At 38.8% G+C, this 21,494-nt stretch overlaps 1 long non-coding RNA gene across 1 annotated transcript in view; it reads right to left on the bottom strand.

Annotated features, from left to right (window-relative positions):
• Positions 1 to 263: 263 nt before the first annotated feature.
• Positions 264 to 21,494, bottom strand: part of LOC144021282 (uncharacterized) — a 70,874-nt gene continuing 49,643 nt past the window's right edge. The window contains exons 2-4 of the long non-coding RNA XR_013284094.1: positions 8,751 to 8,852; positions 7,491 to 7,595; positions 264 to 861 (exon numbers count right to left, since the gene is read on the bottom strand). This is a non-coding gene — a long non-coding RNA (uncharacterized LOC144021282). The remainder of the gene's footprint in view (positions 862 to 7,490; positions 7,596 to 8,750; positions 8,853 to 21,494) is intronic.

Genomic DNA, 21,494 nt, shown 5'->3' on the forward strand with positions numbered 1-21,494 from the left:
ACCTACTTTTCAAGCTAAGTTTTTTTTTTTTTCCCCTCACCGTGGCGGAAGAGTAACTATTGCTCATAATTGCCTTGTGGATCTAACTAAGAGCTATTTTTATTTGTCATCTCAGTCTTCTGAAAGTGTTTTACACTTACATGGGAGATTGAACAATTATGACAGGAAGAAAATGTGGAAGAAAATCAGGACTTGCTGGCAACCGAAACACAGAGTACACTTTTATTTTTTTTTTATTTTTTATTTTTTACACTGCAACTGAAATCTGCTCTGACAGCACACTGGCCCACTTTACACATCTGTAAGTCAACCAAAAATGTAGTGTAAAACTGATGGGTATATTGCTTGGTTTTATTAGTGTTAGTTGGAGGCTGGGAGATATATTTCACGTGGTATTTTCCTAATATTTCAGTATGTGTAATTTAAAGGGTTATAGTGAGCCGGAGTTTGACCTGGACAAAAGGTGAAAAAATAAAAAATAAATAAAAAAAATATGGAGTCAAAGCTGAAGGTAGTACCACTTTGCAGACCTTTGTAGCTCATAAGTAACATTGTGCCATGAATCAGACACCCTCAAGGGTCGGCACATAACAAGCAAGAAAGCCCATCTTCCCACTCAGCTTTCTAAAGAGTGTGAAGAACATTTTTGGGGGAGCTAGCTTTGCTTGCATAAATAGGACGTTTTAAAAAGTTTAGCTCTACTCTTACACACGCACACGCACATATAGTCTGACAGACAAGGTTGGTGAGAGTAGATGTGGGCAGGTTCAGTGATTCTGATGTCAAAGGCGGTCTGAACGCTATGTGGGTCTATCCTGCCTCCAGCAGACCTTACATGGCAGTTCTCCTCTCAGGGGTGTTCTGAAAAGAGACAGGAAGGGCGGCAAAGGAAAGGGATAAGTGGAAGGATGGGGAATGATGGCAGGTACTGGGGGATTGTTCCAATGCCCTTGACATCCAGGAAACGCTACAATAAGAGGGAACAAGCGCCAACCAAGAAGAGGGATCAAAGATAAGACGCACTCAAGAAGACTGTAACTGGGTGGGAATGTGCACGTTTTCTAACTTATTTAATTACTGGAATATAATGTAAATAGGCATGGTTTTCTGATTGTGTTGTGTTCTGATTATGATTGTGTGGTGCTATACCAATTCAATACATTAAAGACACTGGAATTTCACGTGTGCGTGCGTGTGTGCCTATGTGCGCGCACGCCTGTGCACTCTCACTCTCCAGACCCAGTACGAGACGCAGACCAAGGCTTTTCTTTGGCTGAGCAGATGTTTTGCTCTCACCTTGCCACACCTCATAAAGTGTGATGGCTCAGGACCCTGGGGCCAGAATATCACTCACACAAACACACACACATGCACCAATATGCCAGCACATGCAGAACCTCACTTGCGCAAAGATGCATGCATTATATATATATATATATATATATATATATATATATATATATATATATATATATATATATATATATATATATATATATATATATATATATATATATATTTATTTATTTTTTTCCATTGTAAGTTTTTACGTATTTAATGACCAACAGTTGGATAAAAATAAATTAAAGTCTATCTGTGGTGGTCAGAAGGAAAAATATATGTGCTTTATCAAGAAAAACTGCTTCCAAATACATTTTTGGTTAAACTGCAAGGTTATAATAGCTCTCGTAACCTATTTGTCATCCCAATTCAACGCAGAATTTAATTGGTCAGATTCTGACAAATCGGACTCGTTCACGCAATTTTCCAGAGTCAATACTGACGGAAGGTTGGTCAATGCGTCACTGACGACGCCCGTTTTGCTAAATCTTTGTTAAGACGAGGCTGCAACACAAAAATAAATAATCAGCTACTGCATGCGAAGGCAGAAGCTTGTCTGTGGCATGGGTCAGATTACATCCTTTCTGTTTAAATAAATAAATAACCAATTCTGAATGACATATTTACATCCATAGGCAAGCGATATGGCGTATCGCTAAATAGGAACTGGTGGGTGCAAAGGACAGCGGATTCAGTGTGGTGATGTCACATTCGTTCTAACATAGCCCACTATGCTTTAAAATTAACCAGGATATTATATTATTATTTTTGGTAAATACATGTCTAGACACAAAAATTGGAACACCAGATTTGTATCAAACTTTTTTTTTTTTGCTCCGTTTCCCCATCAATACCTTGAAATGTGCCGCCAGAGGTACACTTCAAATGATGAAAAGGGATGTCTGGGAAGGGTCATATGAGGATGACTAAAAGAGATTTTGAATTATTTAAAAGGTCAGTTGGTTAATACAACTGACCTTTTAATTTTAGAGTGAAAAGTGGAAGATTGAAGGACCCAAAGTTCACATAATTCTTGGCAATTGAATTGTCATCATACACTCACTTATAGGAACATAATTTTATAGTAGTACCCCAATTCCACTCATGAAATGAAAAGCACCTAACTTATTGTCTGCATTGTTTTCTTACTTAATAACGGACATCAATGCAGATAAGTTAATCAGTATCCGAAAGTTTAATGTCATTCTTCAAAATTCAGATTTTGCTTTGGTGAACATAAAAGTGCTAAAGTAGAATTAGAATTACAAGACAGTATTAGTATTATTAAGATAGTGATATTCTAATACAAGTGCTGTATTTACTAGAATTTACACCGATTTGATCAGCTGGATCGGGATCGAACGGTATTTTGCATTTTATGCAAAATCGGTGATCGGCTGTAGCATGTTCATTTGCCGGGTCGATCAATGAAGTCATTGATCGGCTCTGCAAAATAAGACATTGCATGTTGATAAGTGATTTTTGAAGATTTTTTTTTTTCCATGCATTTAATTGGTGTCAATAGGGTCGTTTATAATTACGCCCAAACGACTATGTTTAGAACAGCGCACTGTGCATGTGCGTAGCCAGTTGATTTTCATACAAGAAACACAGGCAGGCGACTGAGGGAGTGTATTTGTATGAGCAAAACGTGCACTTTCACCATAAATATCCTAAATTAACAGACGTATTATGGTTACAACAAACCTCTGCTGCTTTGGTGTCTGCCGCTATGTGACGGATCGAATGAAGGGAGTTCCCAGAGGAATGTCTTACACTGGGTTCAAGCGTATAAACAGCAGGGATTTACTCGAAAAATGTCACCGAAGACACCTATACGAGCTCTCTACATTTCGTTGGTGGAAATGGTCCAGCAGCTGAAAATCCAGACCCAATATGAGCGACTGCAGTGTTTGTGCATGTATGTTTATCATCTTTCTCAGCGCTAGCCCTGCTAGCGGCTACAGCATGCTAGCTATACTACTACTATTGTACTATACATCATGGTTAAATTGTAAATGCACCAAAAAGACCTTGAGTTTACCTATGGAGGTTACTGCTGCTTAGATGTGAAAGTTCATATAAAGTATACGCGCTATAGAACCCTATTGGATGTTTAAAAAGGTAACCTTCATGGCTTTGCTGTTTCGAGGCTTTTTTTTTTTTTTTTTTTTTACGATAATGTACGTGTTTTATAAAATGTATGAAGATTTGAACATTGAGAATGTTTAAACAAGAGAGAAATGTGAGAAAATGTGAATCATAAACATTTTTATGAATGCAAAAGATAAAGTTAACTACTTTGCGGATTTCATTTATTGCGGTTATTTTTTGGAACCTAACCACAGCTGAAAACGAGGGAACACTGTACATCAGACTCGCAGTGTATTTTCATCAACAATAAAGTTTTGCATGGTTTAGAGATCGTGTTTGTGTAACTAAATGGTAAAAAATATCAATAAAAAGTCAAACTTCTTTTTGACAAGATTACAGTACGATGTTTTTAAACCACTAAGCAGTGCTTCTGTAAAAGTGCAACGTGTCACAAAACATAACTTATTTTGAAAAGCAAATAAGGACAAAAAAATTATCTTCAATGATGACGCACCTGCTGCTCGCCTCTTGCTTTTTATGCCTTTCCATGACGTTCTACGGCTGATTTTCCCTGATTGCTCACGTCCACATCACACTGGCAAAGCATTCAGAAACTGTGAAACGAGTCTCGACTGCTTTTGGCCAGGAAATTGTGCTTTTTCGTCCAATCAATATTTAAAAATGTCCGGTGTTTCGACATTTTTGCTAGCGCTGCATTTTTATTTATGTTTTATGCTTGCTAGCACTGCTGCCAAAAGACGATGAGGAAATGATGTACTGTATTTTCCGCACTATAAGGCGCACATAAAAGCCTTCAATTGTTTCAAAAGCTAACCGTGCGCCTTATATATGGATCAATATTGAGCCGCAACAGGTCTCGCTGTCAAGACGCTATCGGTGACCCTGCACGATCGGTGACGCGCATGCGCAGAAGATCCCGCCATCTTGGATCTCTAGCTAATACTAATACTTTACCTCAGAGAAAATGATAAAACAGCTGTTTATTCATTTTGGGAGTGAATGGAGTTGTCAGAAAGCTGGTTTGTATTCTATTAATAAAGTTTGACTGACCTATCTGTTTCGTTGACATTCCCTTTAGCGCAGCACCATCTAATGGATGCATAATGTAACCCCAGCCTCTACTGTAGCACCTTATATATGGAAAAAGTTTGAACATATGTCATTCATTGAAGGTCCGCCTTATAATGCAGTGCGCCTTATAGTGCGTAAAATACGGTAGTCAGATAGCCACATGTAGAGCTTTGTTTAAATTTTTTTAACTAATGATATACAAGATTTTTAACTGAAGCCACTTTTGGCCAATAACAGACCAGTCGTGACAAATGATGTTGGGTCACAAACTCAACTGTGCCTCATTTTCTTGAAAAATAGAGGACAACCCAGCGTCCTGCTTAGAGTTGTGCAGGTCACATCCCTGAAAATTAGGACTGTCCAGCCTCAACCAGTACTCCTGGCCACCCTAGCAGACACTGCGTGTCACCAAGTCACTTTAACAAAAACAAGTAGACAGAAAGTAACAGCCCATTCTTTATTTCCGCCCACTTTGAGGTCTCCGCATGTCAGCCACCAGTTAAGCTGTTCCAAAGTGTGTTTGTTGATTGAACCATGTTGAAATTTCACACCTGGGATGTTGTTCTTTTCCAAAATATGTATACCGGGCCAGTCCCTATCCCCTCCAAATGGCGGTTGTTGACAGTAGAGTAAGTAAAAATTGGTGAACAGACAAAAAATCCTCATTGTGTAAGGTTTGTATTGACCTTCAATCTTCGAGAACGGACATGTCACAATCCAAACATTTTAGAAAAGCTTCGTCACAGTGACAATTAATCTATTCAGATTTAAAATTTTCAAACAGCCATTATTTGGTATGATGAATATATTCCTCCCCGTTTTTCTGTCTTTAGACAATTGTAGTAACTTTTTTTTAAAGTTTTTTTTTTTTCAGCTTTTTCTTTTTATAACACTGTCGTAAAAATGAATTGTGTGATTTTCTCATTTCGACAGGCTGGTCAGTATCATGAAGATGTAGAGATGATTAAATTTGGGGACCACCAGCTTGAAAATTGGCAAAGTGATAGACAGAATGACAGGCAACGTCTTGTCTGTGGAGTCATTATCGAGCTCCCGAGTGTGTCAGAGATTCAGGGCTGAAGGTGCTCAAGCTCCTTAAATGCAGTCAAGGAGACCGCAGAGAAACAGAAAAAGTTTTTAGAGCAAACCGTAGGTGTTTCTTGCCCATTGTTGGGGGTCCTCAACAACCCAAGATACAATCTCAGCAGCTCTAAAATTCTACACATTATTTATTAATTTGACTGTATGTCCTTTTTAAAGAAGCCAGAAAAGTGTACAGGAATGAATCACCACCCCTTGCCTCAAAAATGGTTTATTCCACTCAATTCCTGACATCGCTCCTCGACTGGGAAGATGTGGCCATCCAGTTAATGATGGGCGATTTTTATTTCATACTGATTACTTGTTATGATTTTTTATTTATTTTTTTGATATACCAATACCGATCCTTTGTGTGATTTATTTTTATAATACATTGTTAAATGGTCAATTATTATCATGTGATTTAAAAAAAAACATATATCACATGATAATAATTGACCATTTAACAATTTTAATGTTTTGCTCAAAGCACATTGGTGATAACAAATTACATTACTTAATTTTTACAAAGCATATGTAAATGTTTAAACCTCCGAAGGCACACGAACTTTCCGTGAACTTGAGACAAGCCACCTTAACATTCAAAACAATGAAGTGAATTGTCAAGAATCAATACACATCATGAATAACATAAATACGAATTAATTTATTTATGAATGAACTACACTGCCATTTTACTTTGTCAAATGAATGCTTTGTTGTTGAAGTCCATCTTGAGGTGCTGCTGTATCGGTTCACAATGAGTTTGTTTTATAATTTCAGATTAGAAATCCAATTCAGTCTTTATAAGATTGATGGTTTAGTCACAGATTGCCCCAAAAAGTGTTGTTTTCTGCTTTCATAAATACGGGAATGAAATTGCATTGAATTCTGCAAAACTGGCCAAGAGCACCCCTACGCCTCTGATCCTAGAATTGTTGCTTCTATTTCAGTTGAATATGTTAAAACAGTTACTTGATTTATTATTTTAGCATTTTATTTTTAATAATACAAGTGAGTCTGCAAGAGAGGTGTTTCTTCAGAGTACTAATACCCTGAAGAACTGTACCAGGGAGAATAAAGAAAATAGCAACATTTAAGACAAGAAAGAGAAGCACACACATTCTGTCGGTTTGACAGTCAGACCGGAGGGCAGTCAACACTGCTGCGATTCTCATTAAAACACAAAGGAGAAAATCCCTCTTAATCGTGGAAGCGTTACCCTTGTGGTAATCCACTGTGTTGATTGTGCCGAGCCTCAACGCACAAATCAAACCACAAGGTGGCAGAGAGCCTTGCTGTGCTCCACAGTGGTTACACAAACATAAACTTCATTTTTAAGCTCTTGAAAGACTGACCAGAATAAGAACTAACCGCAGGAGAATAACATCTTATTACTTTGGATTCCAAATAACAAAGACAATTTAAACCAGATATCTTTCAGTTCAACAAGAGCAAACTGGGTAACAAACTCCTCCTCATTTCATCAGTACACTGCGGCTGTAGCATAGGACGATAAGCATAGCATATATGTGTTTCTTCTGTTGCTGTGTGATATTTTATGCATCTTTAAAACCGCAGTATTTTTCAACTTTATCGTTTTGCTGAATTGAAATACATATATTTTTTAGTCCTTTCATATGTACTGTATACATTGTACTCATTCACAATTCACATATACGACTATTCGACTGTGTGAAGATAATATCCCTGGACAGTGAGCTATATACAGCTGTATACATGTGAAACATGTATATGGCTATTTCATCCCTCCTATTTTTTTTGTCTTTTAAAGGTGGTTTCAATGATTTTCTCAAAAAATGGAAGCCAAACATCTGTTTGCTACGTTTAAAAAAAACTGTGCATGCGGAAGACCATCCTACCAGCTCTCCTGCTCATCCGGGGGAAACGCCTCTCAAATGTCGCTCACGTCCGAGCTCATCTTCATCATCAGTCACTTGATACGGATGTCCTCTTGCGGCTCTCACCTATTTTCAAAGTACACGGTCAGCTCGGTGGAGTTACAACGGTGGCGCTACAACGATGAATAGCCGAATCCGAAGCTAGCTAAATGCTACAAACACTTGAAGCGCGCGTGCTTAGCTAGGAACGAGCACGCACGATGGCGTTACACAGATTGATTGACAGAATCGAGAAACAACTGTTAGGATGATCCACCCGGAAGACGCAGCGACAAAAAATTACTTGAATCCACCTTTAACACTGCTTATCCTGTTAAGTGTAACTGAGACCTGGAGTTTATACCAGTTGACTTCTAATGCTGAACGGGTCGCCAATCATGCACCGGAATCACAATCGCCGCAACGGTTGTTTATACAACGTGCCGTGGTGCCAATTTGTGAATAAAAGCTTGACAGGTAATACTGTACATAGACATTGGGTTCGCCTAAGGAAGTAGCCACAAGGATGTTAACTTGACTTTTAGACTGTCAGCTGCCCTGCTCCTTGTCATATAAATTACTACAAATGTCCGGTTCAGCATTGTTACATACTGAACGTTTAAATAAGGTCATGAGCGGTGTCAGCGACGAATAACTTTAGCTCACTGGTAGTATTATGTGCTGCCAAAAACAGAGTGCATGGGTTTAATCCCGGCTAAAAAGAAATAAAAGAATAGAAAGGTCGATCACAGGATCAAAAAAGGTTGTGCTTGCATTAGGCCATAATTAATTCATTTAATTTCATCAAGTAAGGACACTAAAGAGGATTGTTTTTTTTTGTTATGTTTTTTTACCCATACGGGTGCATACCCATAGGCATGCTTTAAAATAGTTATAATGTATGGCATCTTTGACTAAACTTTGCGAAGTATCTCAAGGCCGGTCCAAGTGTCCTCTTTTATGGAAATCAAAAAATGGCCACCCTATGTAACAGTAAACCTAAACAGCAAATGATAAACAGCTTGAAACAAGCTTGATGTGCCCCTTTTATTTGGAGAACTATGCAAGCGAGAGAGTGGATTTTCAGGTGAAACGTTGATACTATCTTATATTTATCTTTTGATGTCAATGCCAAATGTCTTCAGTCTACAATAAAAAATAAAAGATGTGGCATCACTGTTCAGTACTTCTGGAGAGGAGTGTCTGTCTACATGCTCAAGCTTGAAACACAGACCTTCTTACTTTGCATTTTATCTTCATGGTGAGTATAAACAGAGCAACTTGAAAGGCGTCCTGTTTAATCTTCCGGCCGACCACCGATCAGAGTCACGATGTCGTCAGATTCTGTTGGTTACAAAAGACAAAGCAAATATATTGCCTTTGAAACGACATTCTATGCATAGTAACTTACTTTCTCAATTTGGCTTTGTCTGGTTGACTACCCCCTGATGAGAAGCTTTACACAAGCATTCACACATTTGCGCCTTCTTTTTATCGGCGCAAGTGCACAAACATTGCTGTCAAATGCACACACGTACACACAAGCACATCGCTTGTCATTATTCGCTCAGTCAAAGCAGATCATAGAGACATTAATTGAGAGTGCAATCAGGCTCCGAGCCTACGGTTCAAAGGAGCTGATAATAAGCTGTGATAGGTCCAGCTGATGGAAAAGTCAGGCAGGCAGTTGGAATGCAGAGACACACTGCTGTTGCTGTGTGCACTCTTACTTGTCCTTTTATATTTTTTCATTGCACAATATAAATCAATTAATATCAGGGACCGTTTTAAGTGGATGTGGGCTGTTGAATTTGGATGGCTGGTCGAACAGATTTAAAAGCTGATTATTTGTGAAACTATGTTGGATTTGAGTCAGTGTTTTGCCTTATTAGATTCATATTCAGTGAGTGATCTTTATAATCCAGGGCAGGCATAGGCAACTAGTGGCTTGCAGGTCACACTAGGGCCCCAACCTTAGTTGGGAAGCAAGAGTGCTTCAGGTGGAAGGGGTCCACTGACCAATGTGGAGATGCTCGGGAGCAGCTCAGCTCCACAGCAACAGTGTTGTACTGCTTGCTCATGGTTGGATAAATCGGTTTGCCAATAAGATAATGTGTTGCGTTTTAGAGATGTAACAATAAAAGCGATACTGTATCGCGATATCAAAATTTCCAAAATTATATTGTCATCGTCATATCTGTTGAAAGGTTTGGTTTCATTTGTGAAGTTCCAGAACCCTCCAGTGGTTAGTTTATTAGTGCAGTTGAAGTTTAAGTAGGCATGTTTTGGCCACTGTGGCGGTTATCACTCCCATAAATCAGTCATAGCAACAAATATTTTTCAACATTTCCATCAAAAACATGACTTTCCGCCTGCTTCAGCCGAACACAGCATGGTAACTACATAGAACATCATACTTTGTGCAGCTGAGCTATTAACATGACACAACATGAAAAATAAGGTCAAGCCTATTTCTTTTTTTCACTGCTGTTATGTACAAAAACAATATTGTGTTTTTTTTTTTCCCCCAACATGTTTTCTTTGACAATATAGTGAGTTTTCATACAGTGTGTTTTTTTTGTTTGTTTGTTTTACATCACCAACAATACAATATCGTGATTTAATGTATCGTGAAGTTCATATTGTGATAATTTTTGCATTGTGACGTTAGACTATAGTTAATATAGTGAGTTTTTGTACAATATTGTGGTATTTTTTTACATTGCCGACCTCCCCATAATATTGTGATAATTATTACATCATGAAGTTAGAATATCGTGATATCCCTTGTAAATGCATGTTAGTTGTCCACTGGGGGCAGCTGCGCCTACTTAATCCGTCTTCGCTTCTTCGCCCGTAAGTGCAGTTGCTGTTTTACAGCACTCGTAAAAACTCAGTGGCGCTCGTGCATTGTGGAGACTTCAAGCTGCAGTGGCGACAGTTAAACCCAACAACACTGGACTTTGGTTAAGACGGGGAAATAACAACTTGGAAAGTGGAGTGAGGTGTGTTTGATGTATAGAATTGTGGACATTGAAATTGTACAATTTAAATTGTAAATTGTACAACAACCGCGGGTTGTTTAATTACGTGTATGTTTGCTCATTAATTAATTAATTTAGTGACTTGTAGTTTGTTCGTGTTTAAAGCCAATTTTGTGTTATTTGTTGTGTTTATTCTGTTGTTTTCATGGTGCTTCATGCTTGTGGCTACTTTGTGCTACCAATGCTGACGGAAACACTCCAACCAGTAAAAACTCTAAATCACCCGTTTGAAGCTCTGTCTATTTACTCATTCCGTCGGACTCTTGCCTTTGCCATCGTCAGTGTTCTAATGATCTAACGTCTCAAAGTTGAACTTAGTTTCAGTTAACTGTACAACTGAAGCATGACTGAAACCCTTAAATCATCAACAATTACAAGCACTACAAATTGATTTTTTTGGGGGATTTTTTTTAATGTTATGAGCATTTATTATAATCCCTACAATGGATTAAGGGATTAAAAGAAAACCTTTAATTATCAATTAATTGATAAGTGACAATCAAGTCCATCCAGCTGTTAGTGTCCTCTCACAGCCTCTTTGTTATCAGTCTAAATGTGACTTTGTGCTCTTGAATTACTGTGCATGTTTTGTGAGCAGACACTCACGCCAGTAGCACTTAATCTTGCCAGTTTTGTATGCCTGGCACAGCTGTGGTCAGTAAGACAGTTAAATATAATAATGTGTGTAGGAGGTGGGTATGTAATGTCCATCTATTTTCTAGACTGTTTCTTTTCTACTCATTATGGTCGTGGGGAACTGGTGCCTTTCCCAGATGACTATGGGCGAGAGGCGGGGTCCACTTACAGTCACAATGCACAAACAACCATTCTGAATCAGATTCACACCAATGGGTTATTTAGAACCTGAAGCATGTTTTTGGGACGTGGGAGGAAGCCAACGTAGCAGGAGAAAACCCTTGTTTATTTATTTATTTATTTGAGTGTACAAAAGCTAAGGAGTGATTTGTTTTTGTTTTTTTGCTTTTTGTTTTTTTTGGCAAAAAATGCAATACAAAATTCAATCAAATTTCTCCCTTGGTTTCTCGAATAAACAAAGTGTATACAAAAAAGAGGGAGAGGTCGTTGACTGGTCGAAAGACCAGTTTTGTTTTGTTTTTCTTAAATAAAATACTCGTGAATAAAATAGGAGAGCTGGGAGAGACAGAATATAAAACCACATAACATTAGTCCTTGTGATGTTCAATATCACTTTTCTTCAGACTGATAACAATACGAGTACAGTGGTACCTCTACTTACGAAATTAATTGGTTCTGGAAGAAAGATCTTAAGTAGAAATTTTTTTAAGTAGAGATGCATTTTCCATGTACCGTAAATGCCCTAATCCGTTCCAAGCGTCCCAAAATTCAGACATAAATGTTTTATAAAGCATAAAAATGCATCAAAACATGTAACAAATACGTGTTAGAATTAGATTATTCCACAATAAATGAGTTGTGCGTAATGTAGAAAAACAAAGAATAGAGTAAAGAATAAAAATGATGGCCATTTACCTTTTTAACTACTATCCTCGTCGTTTTTATGCCCTCTTTGGTTCATGTTCTCGCTCAGAAGTGGGGGTTTTTTGCCTGGTGTTTTGTTTAAAAAAATAAAATAAAAATAAAAAAACCTGATCCAAGGATGTTTGATTTTTTATTTTATTTTTTAAAACAATCCTTCGAACATTTTCCAAGGGAAACATCATTTTAGTGAGCGATTGCGCAACTGATGATCACTTTTTCTGGGTGATTCTTTTCAACAAATTCCGAAACTTCAGGTACAATGGTGAGGCATCTTTTTCCAAAAAAAAAAAGGCCCGTTTCGTCGCAATTAAAAACTTACTGTGCCTTCATCAATCACCAATTGTTTGAATTGTTGCACTAATTTGTCGGCCCTTAGTTAATACATTTACGATTTAACCCCCATTGGAACACCTCATAGCCCGTGATGAATGACAAGAACGCTGCATAGACACCAATCTATTATCTACGCACATAGATACATACAGTAGAGGTTCCTCTTAGACAATGGGATGCCAGAAAGATGCTAGGTAATAGCCATAGCTGAAAGTATGTTGCCTTAGGTACTGTAATTTTACGTTTCGTATCTTGAAATTTCTCTCGTAACAAGAGGCAAATTTTCCTGTTGAGGCGTTTCATAACTTGAAAATTTCATATGAAGAGACGTTCGTAAGTAGTGGTACCACTGCTCAATTCAAGTAGTCACCGATACCAATACCATAAGTACTTGTGATACATAAAAGTTCCCCAAAAATAATGACAGATAATTTTAAAGAAAAACCTATATACAGTATCACAGTAAAACATTTTTTCTTTAAAATTGCTTGAATTTAAAAGCATTTTATATTCTTCTAATTTCTGATTTTAAAATGGCCACCATTGTGAGTACTGATACGTTAAAATAAGGCTCGGGTATATCGGTAGCCCACCCCTAATTTGTAGGCTACTACTTTGCTCTCAAAAGTGGGTCCTGGCAGTGTGCATAAAATAGCAAAGTCTGTATAACCACAACATGTTTCACTTACAAATAAGAGCGCTCATATTACTGTATAACTCAGAGATATTGCCTGATCTGTTTCCTGGCAACGCTTAAACAATTAAAGTAAGAGATGCCTGTATGCTAACAGAATACGCGTTTGGGGAACGTGTTCACGGTTAATGACCCACAGCTGACAGAGCAGAGAGCCCAGGCCCGGATTTGGAAACTAATCCCTGCTTTTTAATGTAGTATTCTGCAGGAGGATGTTTCCAAGTCAGTCCTTCCTAAGTGCACAAGATATCTCATGGGAGAGTTTCACTTCATTTGGTTGTCTCTCATTTGCTGTGCTACATATTGAAATCCGTTTGCCGTTTTAGGATCATATTCAGGAGGGGGACGCCCCAAAAAAAAAAAAAAAAAAAAAAGTCTCAATTTGACAGGTGGTCATTTATTCAAAAATAATTGTATTCCAGAGAAAAGAAATAAGGCCTCGGCATTTTTCAGCAACATTTCCAGGAAACGGTAGTTAATTCATTAATTCTTTCAAAGAAAGCATTCACTTTGATTGCGAGGTTTGTCAGTAGCGCTGTGCCAAAGCTATGCCTTTTCTTTTCTTTCTTTCTTTTTTTTTTTTTTTTTTTTTAATTGTTCAGGAAAAAAAGGTAGGTGTTGAAGCTAAAACCCATTAAAATGGCTTGTTCGGAGCATGGCGCAGCTGTCAGTGAACCATGCTGGACTGCACTTGATGGTGCATTACTGACTCTCAAATGGTTGAAGTATATTTTATTGTAATTCAGTGTACTTATTAACAAGAGGGAGAAAGTACACTCTTGGACACATCACTAGATACACTTTCATAATGAGATCCTACACTAGAACTATTTTAAAACTGGTGAAGCTTGAAAACAACAGAAAACATCCACATTATAATTTAATCCTTAAAAAGGGATCGTTTCAAAAAATATGTATCCGCACAAATATGCCGAAACATGACAACATGGCAAACAAAACAGAACTGGAAACCTGTGCAATGTAATCATCCAACAATGACAGGAAATGCAGAACGAGCAAGAAATGAGACATTTGTGTCATAACGATGACGATAAAGTAGAGCTTCTGCAAAAATATCACCACCAAGGTAAAGAACATCTGACATGAGTGTTATCGATGTTTCTGGTGGTCATCGGTCACACGAAAACAAGGAAAGATGCAAACATTTTGATCACACAGAACCATAATGGCAGCATTTTCAGATGTATTCACTCTGAGGCCCAATTTGAAAAACAATTGTCGTCAGGCTCCAAAAATCCTGATTCCAAATTGCAATGATGATTTATACAAAACAAACAAACAAACGCTGCAGATAAACTTAATCATGTTTCCATTTGGACAGGGTCTTATGTCCAATTCACACTGATTGAGGAGCGGAGCATTTTCGGTAAGGCATCCGTACGGACTGCAATTCACACCGAGTACATTGCGTGATCTGTCCGTGTCCGTAAACCAGCACGTGAAGACACCGCAAGATCACGGGGGTTCATTCTGGAGAGTTGATTTCATGTGATAACAACCGTGTATATAGAGTAAACAATAGCCGCCTGTCGTCACATCGATATGCTTTTTGGACAATATTTCTGGCTCTTCTACCATGGGTAAGTACTTTTTGTGTTTTAATAGTGTTATTTTGTCATTTTTAATTTATTTTGAGCTGATTTTTTGTCTTTTAAATATCCGACTCATGTCAATCTTTGTAGTTGGCTAGCCCCAAAAAAAAATAGTTCACAAAACGGTTTTATTTTGAAATATACCGGATCTACCTTGATGCCGACACCTGACTTCCTGTCCGGCTCGTGTAATTCTTCAGCTTCGTGAAAATCCACATGCAGAATCCGGAGAAAAAAATAGAAACCTTGCGGAAACCTTCCGCAGCTCCGCATACGCACCACAGCTGGTGGGAATTGACACGCACACTCAAATGATTTCTTTTCCTTGCGGCATTTGTACGGATGCCATTCCGCATCAGTTACGCAGTCAGTGTGAACATTGATAAACATTTGATGGCATTGATAAAAATTTCACAAATGTCTTTATTATTGTTGTTTTAGTTTACTGTGTAATCGTGACAGGGGTGTTTCTAATATTTTGTACCTGCCATGCATCTAAATAAAATTTGACAGTCAGAACTTTATAACTACAGTATCATTCAAAACTTTTTCAATTAAATTTTGAAATTCTAAAATTCGAGAAAGTATCTGTCATGTTCTGAGCCTGCAGGTTGTGCTCTCAGGCATTGTTTGTTTTTATTCTGCAGCAACCTGACCAAGGGGTGGTGCCAATGTGACTACACATCTGTTCCTCATTGTGTTAATCAGCCTGTCTATTTAGAAGCAACTGAGCAGGCTTTCCGTGTAAAGTCAAGAAAAGTAATCTTTATTTATATAGCTTAGCTTTCACAAAGCGCTTTACAGAAACACAACAAAACAAACATAACATAATGGACTATTTACTTGCTTACCATTGTTGCCCGAGCACAGTTTCGACCCGTGTTCCTCGTTTTGTCTCGTACCTCGCCTAGCCTCGCTTAGCATAAGTATTTTTTGTGCAAGTTATTTTTTTAGTTATCTCTGCAATTTATACGTGCACTTTTTGTTTATCATTCCTTGCATTTTGCAAGTGCTTTGATTTGTACTTTGTTTGTTGTGTACTATGGATAAAAAAAATAAATTGTGAAACCTTACTTACCTTTCTAGGATCCATCTCACCCTGACAGGATCATAATCCAATGATTTTTAAAAATGTAATTGCAGAAAAAAATGCAGAAACGGCTTTGCCTGCAAGCTGAATTCTCGCAGTATTTGTGAGTTCGGTAACTTCCGAGAATCCATCTTGTACCGAGCCCGCTGATTTTCACCGATCGTAACCACTGGTGTTTCGGACCAATCACAAAGCAACAGTGTGTTCGGGGGCGGGATATGCGGTGGTGACAAAAACAAGCACAGAAAGAAACAAACAAACCTAACATGGCGACACCGATGGACGCTGCAAATAATTATGTTTGTGCATAATTACCCAGTTTTCTTTTTTTAAAGAACACCAAGAAGTACTTCGTGCCTTTTTAGCTGGTAAAGATGTTCATGCTTATTCCCCCCCTTGAAGTTTTGTACAAAATGTCCCGCCGTTCCCGAGCAGATTACATTGGCGCAGTCCCATATGAATATTGTGGAGAAATTCTTTGAGCGATTCACATTATCAATCTGGCTCTTGTCAGGTTAAAACTGCATATCTTTGAGAGAAATACAGGTCTGCATCAAGGTATAGCTCCAACTTTGACATATGGGCGGCAGTCCATGATTGCACTCAGCCAGTTTCCTGATTCATTCCCACATTTTTAGATGGCTTCATCTTTGAAACTGGGCTTCACCTCAGATAAAAATAATCTTCCATTCCATTCATCCCTCATTCATGAACAAGACCCCAAGATCCCTTAACCCCTCGCTTGGGGCAGGATCTGATGCCCGAAAAGAGTGGAGTGCCCTCTTTTCCGATTGAACTGGTCTCAGATTTGAAGGTGCTGATTCATCTTTCATGAAATATGATATAACAAATAGCAATCATTGATAAATATACATCACCACATTTTTTTTTTTTTTTGCAGGAAGACAATTTTAATTCTGAAAAATGACAAAAATTGAGTTAGCCCACTCTAATTTGTCTAGTATTACTTAACTGCAGTTCTCTCATTACATACACACTCATGTACATGAAATATTATTTAAAAATAAATAAATTAATAATAATAATAATAATAATAATAATAATAATAATAGGGTTGTAAATCTCTCCATTCAAGGCGATTTGATATGCATCTCGATACGTGGGGTGTGATATGATACAAGGACGGATCGATTTTTACAATGGAACGTTTCGGTTCGATAAAGTTGGATTACAATTTGATTTGCTTCGATTTGGTGCAATGATGATTTGATTAGTCGATTGTCACTTTCATTTATAATTATTTTTGACTCTCCACCATTGATCGTTTGAATATCTTGTTTAATTTAAAAATATCTAAATCTCATAATTTGCACATTTACAAGCGTCTGGTTTTATTTTGGGAAACTGTGATCAACATTTTTGCATATGTAAGGCTCTGACATGTTACAGACCAAATTAGTAACTGTCTTTTAAAATGTTATTTTAACATGTATCTGCCTAATAAAATATAACACTTGTAAGTATTGATGGGCTAGTGCCGATACCAGGTATGTGTGCCAATACCAGCCTTATTTTAAGGTTCTTTAATGTTTAGGCAATGTTGTTTTATGAAAATTTATTTAAGATTTTCATTCAAAATTGTTCAATACATTCAATTTTAGTACACTTTTATTTTCCTACAGTCAAGCACAGTGTTAATGTTTTGAATTGTGCATATGTTGCAATGGCCTACAATAATAAATACTAGTTTATTTTAGGAATATATCCTCTACCTCGTTTTTAAGAACGCTCAGCTCCACTATGTTATTGTATTACGATGCTGTCCAAATGGTGGTGATTTTTGGTATGTATCCAGGTAGTTTCTCCTATATTTTCCTCATGCAATTTTATTATAATACATTAAATGTTTTGTCATGATTACTGCATTATTACATTCAACTGCAGCTGCAACTGTAATACCATTAAGACAGCAAACAATGACAATTATGTTACAATTTTAAATAAAAAGTTGTCAAGTGGATGTTGCCAAACCATGAAGATTTGACAAGGGTTCGCGTCCTGGACTGGCAAAATAGTCTGCCGCGTCATCCTTGGTTTTCCCCCACAAGTCTTGAACGGGGGCAATATAGTTACGTTTTGTAGCAGAAGCCGACACAATATTCGTATTTTCACCCTTCCTCAGTTCGCGAGAGAACGGTTTGCTTGATAATATTTGCAAGCAATCAAGCATCAGCATTTATTTTTCCCCGCTAGAATCAGCATGCCGCGCCGGCAGATATAAACAATGCGTCATCGGCTTGGTTGGAGCGATGTTGTGAATCAACTGTAGCCAATCATGTGAGGCACTGGCAGCATCGAGGATTGCGGTATTACTGTATGCAAATTGCACATGGCCATGTTTTTTTTTTTCCCCTTCGTCATTGGCGACGTGAATGGGATGTGCACACCCTGTAATTTCAACAATTGTAACAGCAACATAAACCAATTTACAACATTTTGACTGGGGTATCGGCCGGTTGAAGCTATTTTTAGACCGATTCAGTAGTCGATGTGCCGGTGTATTCGCATCGTTCAAATCAAAACCGGATTAATGGTTCAAATCGTTTTTTGTTACACCCCTAAAAGATATATATATATATATATTAAGGGTGTCACGATTTCGATTTTTTATCGAAATCGATCGAAATTACGTCACGATTTCGAGCATCGAAATAGAAGAGAGGACACACGATTCGATGCCCCCCCCCCCGCGCCCGCCGCCACCGCCACCGCCGCCACCGCCGCCACCGCCACCTCCCAGGAAAGCAAATGAGACGCAGCCATTCAGCTACTAGCTAACGGCACTTGTTAGCTGACTTCTCCTGCAGTCATGATGGCAAGAGCGGACAGACACAGCAATGGTGCTTCAAGCCGCTCCCGCTTCTCTCGTCACCAGTTTGGAAACATTTTGCGTTCCCGGTGAGTTATGCCGACAACGTTCACGTTGTCGATAAAAAGACCACAGTTGCAAGATATGCTATGTGCGCGTACTGTACTCGGCCACGGTGTTACGCCCGGCTCGTCAAGGGGAAGGGAAGTAACACAATAACAGAAAATATAGAGTAGATAAACACGGGTCGACTTTAACATCTGAGTAGTTTTAATTGAAATTTCAGGCAGGGGTTTGACAAGGGAGTGAAAGTGGAAGGTGAACAAATAATAACCGCATTTGACAGAACTGACAGAACGGAGGAGAAACAACAATAACCAATAGGGGTATAATACACGGATACACAATAGCGTCGCGCTGGCACAGTCGTCCAATCGGAGTGTCGCGCTGGCACAGTCGTCCAATCGGAGTGTCGCGCTGGCACAGTCCTCCAATCAGAGTGTCGCGCTGGCGCATTCAAACTGAAGTACCATTATACGGGCACCAGCCGACACAAACACACACATACATACTAGGGGAGCGGAGCCGGCGGCGGGCCCGAGCCGCCAGCCGTAACAACGGGAAACACGACAAACATGACGGGACATTTACGCAGGCATCACAAAGATTTAGATTTATCAAATTCAACTAGAAGTGGGAAAACAACGGTCCAACCAACTATTTCATCCTCATTTACAGTGAAACTTCCACACACTTCAGCTCGCGCGAAACGCCAGATCCATAGGTCTATTTATAGCAGCAGACCTGCAGCCTTGGAAAACGCTGGATTCAAACATTTAATTAGTGTACTTGAACCACGCTACAGTATGCCCAGCAACTGTAAATGTTGGGATATAGTTTGTTCAGGCTGTATTTGTTCCATGACTTTGGATACAATATATTTTTTGTTGTTGTTGCACATTGCACATTATTTTAAGAGGAACGCACAGCACACTGTTGTAACCAAAAACAGTCAATAGATGGCAGGCACCCACTGTGACTTTTTGTTTTTGTTTTTTTATTTTTTATTTTACACTTCAGTAAGAACAAGACGGTTAACTTTATATTGTAAATAAATTCTTTGAATTTGATCATTCCTGCCTAATGTCAATTATCATATATTACATAAATTTACACAAAAATAATATGGAAATTGCATCACCTATATGTAGCCGATCTTTTGAAATAAGATTTACTGTACAATGAATAGAACCAATGATCATAGACTAGCCTTAGCCTACAGAAGCATATGCCTCTGTGTTATAAAGTGGGGGAGCGGGAAAAAAAAAAAAAAAAAAAAATCGAAAAAAAAATCGAATCGTGACCCCAAAATCGAAATTTAATATATATATATATATATATATATATATATATATATATATATATATATATATATATATATATATATATATATATAAGGGCGGCACGGTAGTCGAGTGGTTAGCACGTCCGCTTCCCAGTTCTGAGGTCTCCGGTTCGAGTCCAGGCTCGAACCTTCCTGGGTGGAGTTTGCATGTTCTCCCCGTGCCCGCGTGGGTCTTCTCCGGGTACTCCGGTCTCCTCCCACAGACATGCATGGCAGGTTAATTGGGCGCTCGGAATTGTCCCTAGGTGTGCGTGTGAGTGTGGATGGTTGTTTGTCTCTGTGTGCCCTGCGATTGGCTGGCAACCAGTCCAGGGTGTCCCCCGCCTACTGCCCAGAGCCAGCTGAGATAGGCGCCAGCAGCCCCCGCGACCCTTGTGAGGAATAAGCGGTCAAGAAAATGGATGGATGGATATATATATATATATATATATATAGTGGTTAGCACATCCGCTTCCCAGTTCTGAGGTCTCCGGTTCGAGTCCAGGCTCGGACCTTCCTGGGTGGAGTTTGCATGTTCTCCCCGTGCCCGCGTGGGTCTTCTCCGGGTACTCCGGTCTCCTCCCACATTCCAAAGACATGCATGTCAGGTTAATTGGGCGCTCCGAATTGTCCCTAGGGTGTGCGTGTGAGTGTGGATGGTTGTTCGTCTCTGTGTGCCCTGCGATTGGCTGGCAACCAGTCCAGGGTGTCCCCCGCCTACTGCCCAGAGCCAGCTGAGATAGGCGCCAGCAGCCCCCGCGACCCTTGTGAGGAATAAGCGGTCAAGAAAATGGATGGATGGATGTATATATATATATATTTTTTTTTTTTTTTTAATCGGATTCACGGTCATATCTTCATGTTTGTTGTGTTCATCCTGTCGTCAAATCATGACCAATATACCCATCTACCCACAATGGCACTTCAAACAAGCAGGGTCAATAAACGTGGTGCTGCTTTGTGCGGCAATATTGCACCGTCTCTCTGCTCGACTTATTTAATTTATGGTGCGGCTCCAAGCATCAACTCTGGCATCATCCACTCCACCCACAGTATGAAAGATCTACAGATGAAGTCACCATGATTCCATTGTTTACAATTCCTGGCAAGGTAACTGCAGCCTTTTCTGATCACAACTGGGAGGGTGTGGAACTTTATGTATGATGTGCAGGCTTTGTAACTAATTACAAAATGCTTCATCTTATTCATTATCTAAAATTATATTTTTCAGAGCTCGGCGGATGCAACTGTGGCGCTGAGCAAATGCATTATTCCGAAGCACCCAGACAAGCTCCAAATTAAATCATAGCAATTTTTTGAAGCCTTGTCTCTTCATTACTGAACTCAATATGATCATATTTGTGATCTTAACTCTTTGACTGCCAAAGACGTTTCATGATGATTAGTAAAATTCCAATGAATGGAATGCGATCTTTCATTGAGTAGCCACATTGTATATGTAATAAAGGCAAACAAT

The sequence above is a fragment of the Festucalex cinctus genome, chromosome 6 (assembly GCF_051991245.1).
Source record: "Festucalex cinctus isolate MCC-2025b chromosome 6, RoL_Fcin_1.0, whole genome shotgun sequence".
Taxonomy (NCBI): domain Eukaryota; kingdom Metazoa; phylum Chordata; class Actinopteri; order Syngnathiformes; family Syngnathidae; genus Festucalex; species Festucalex cinctus.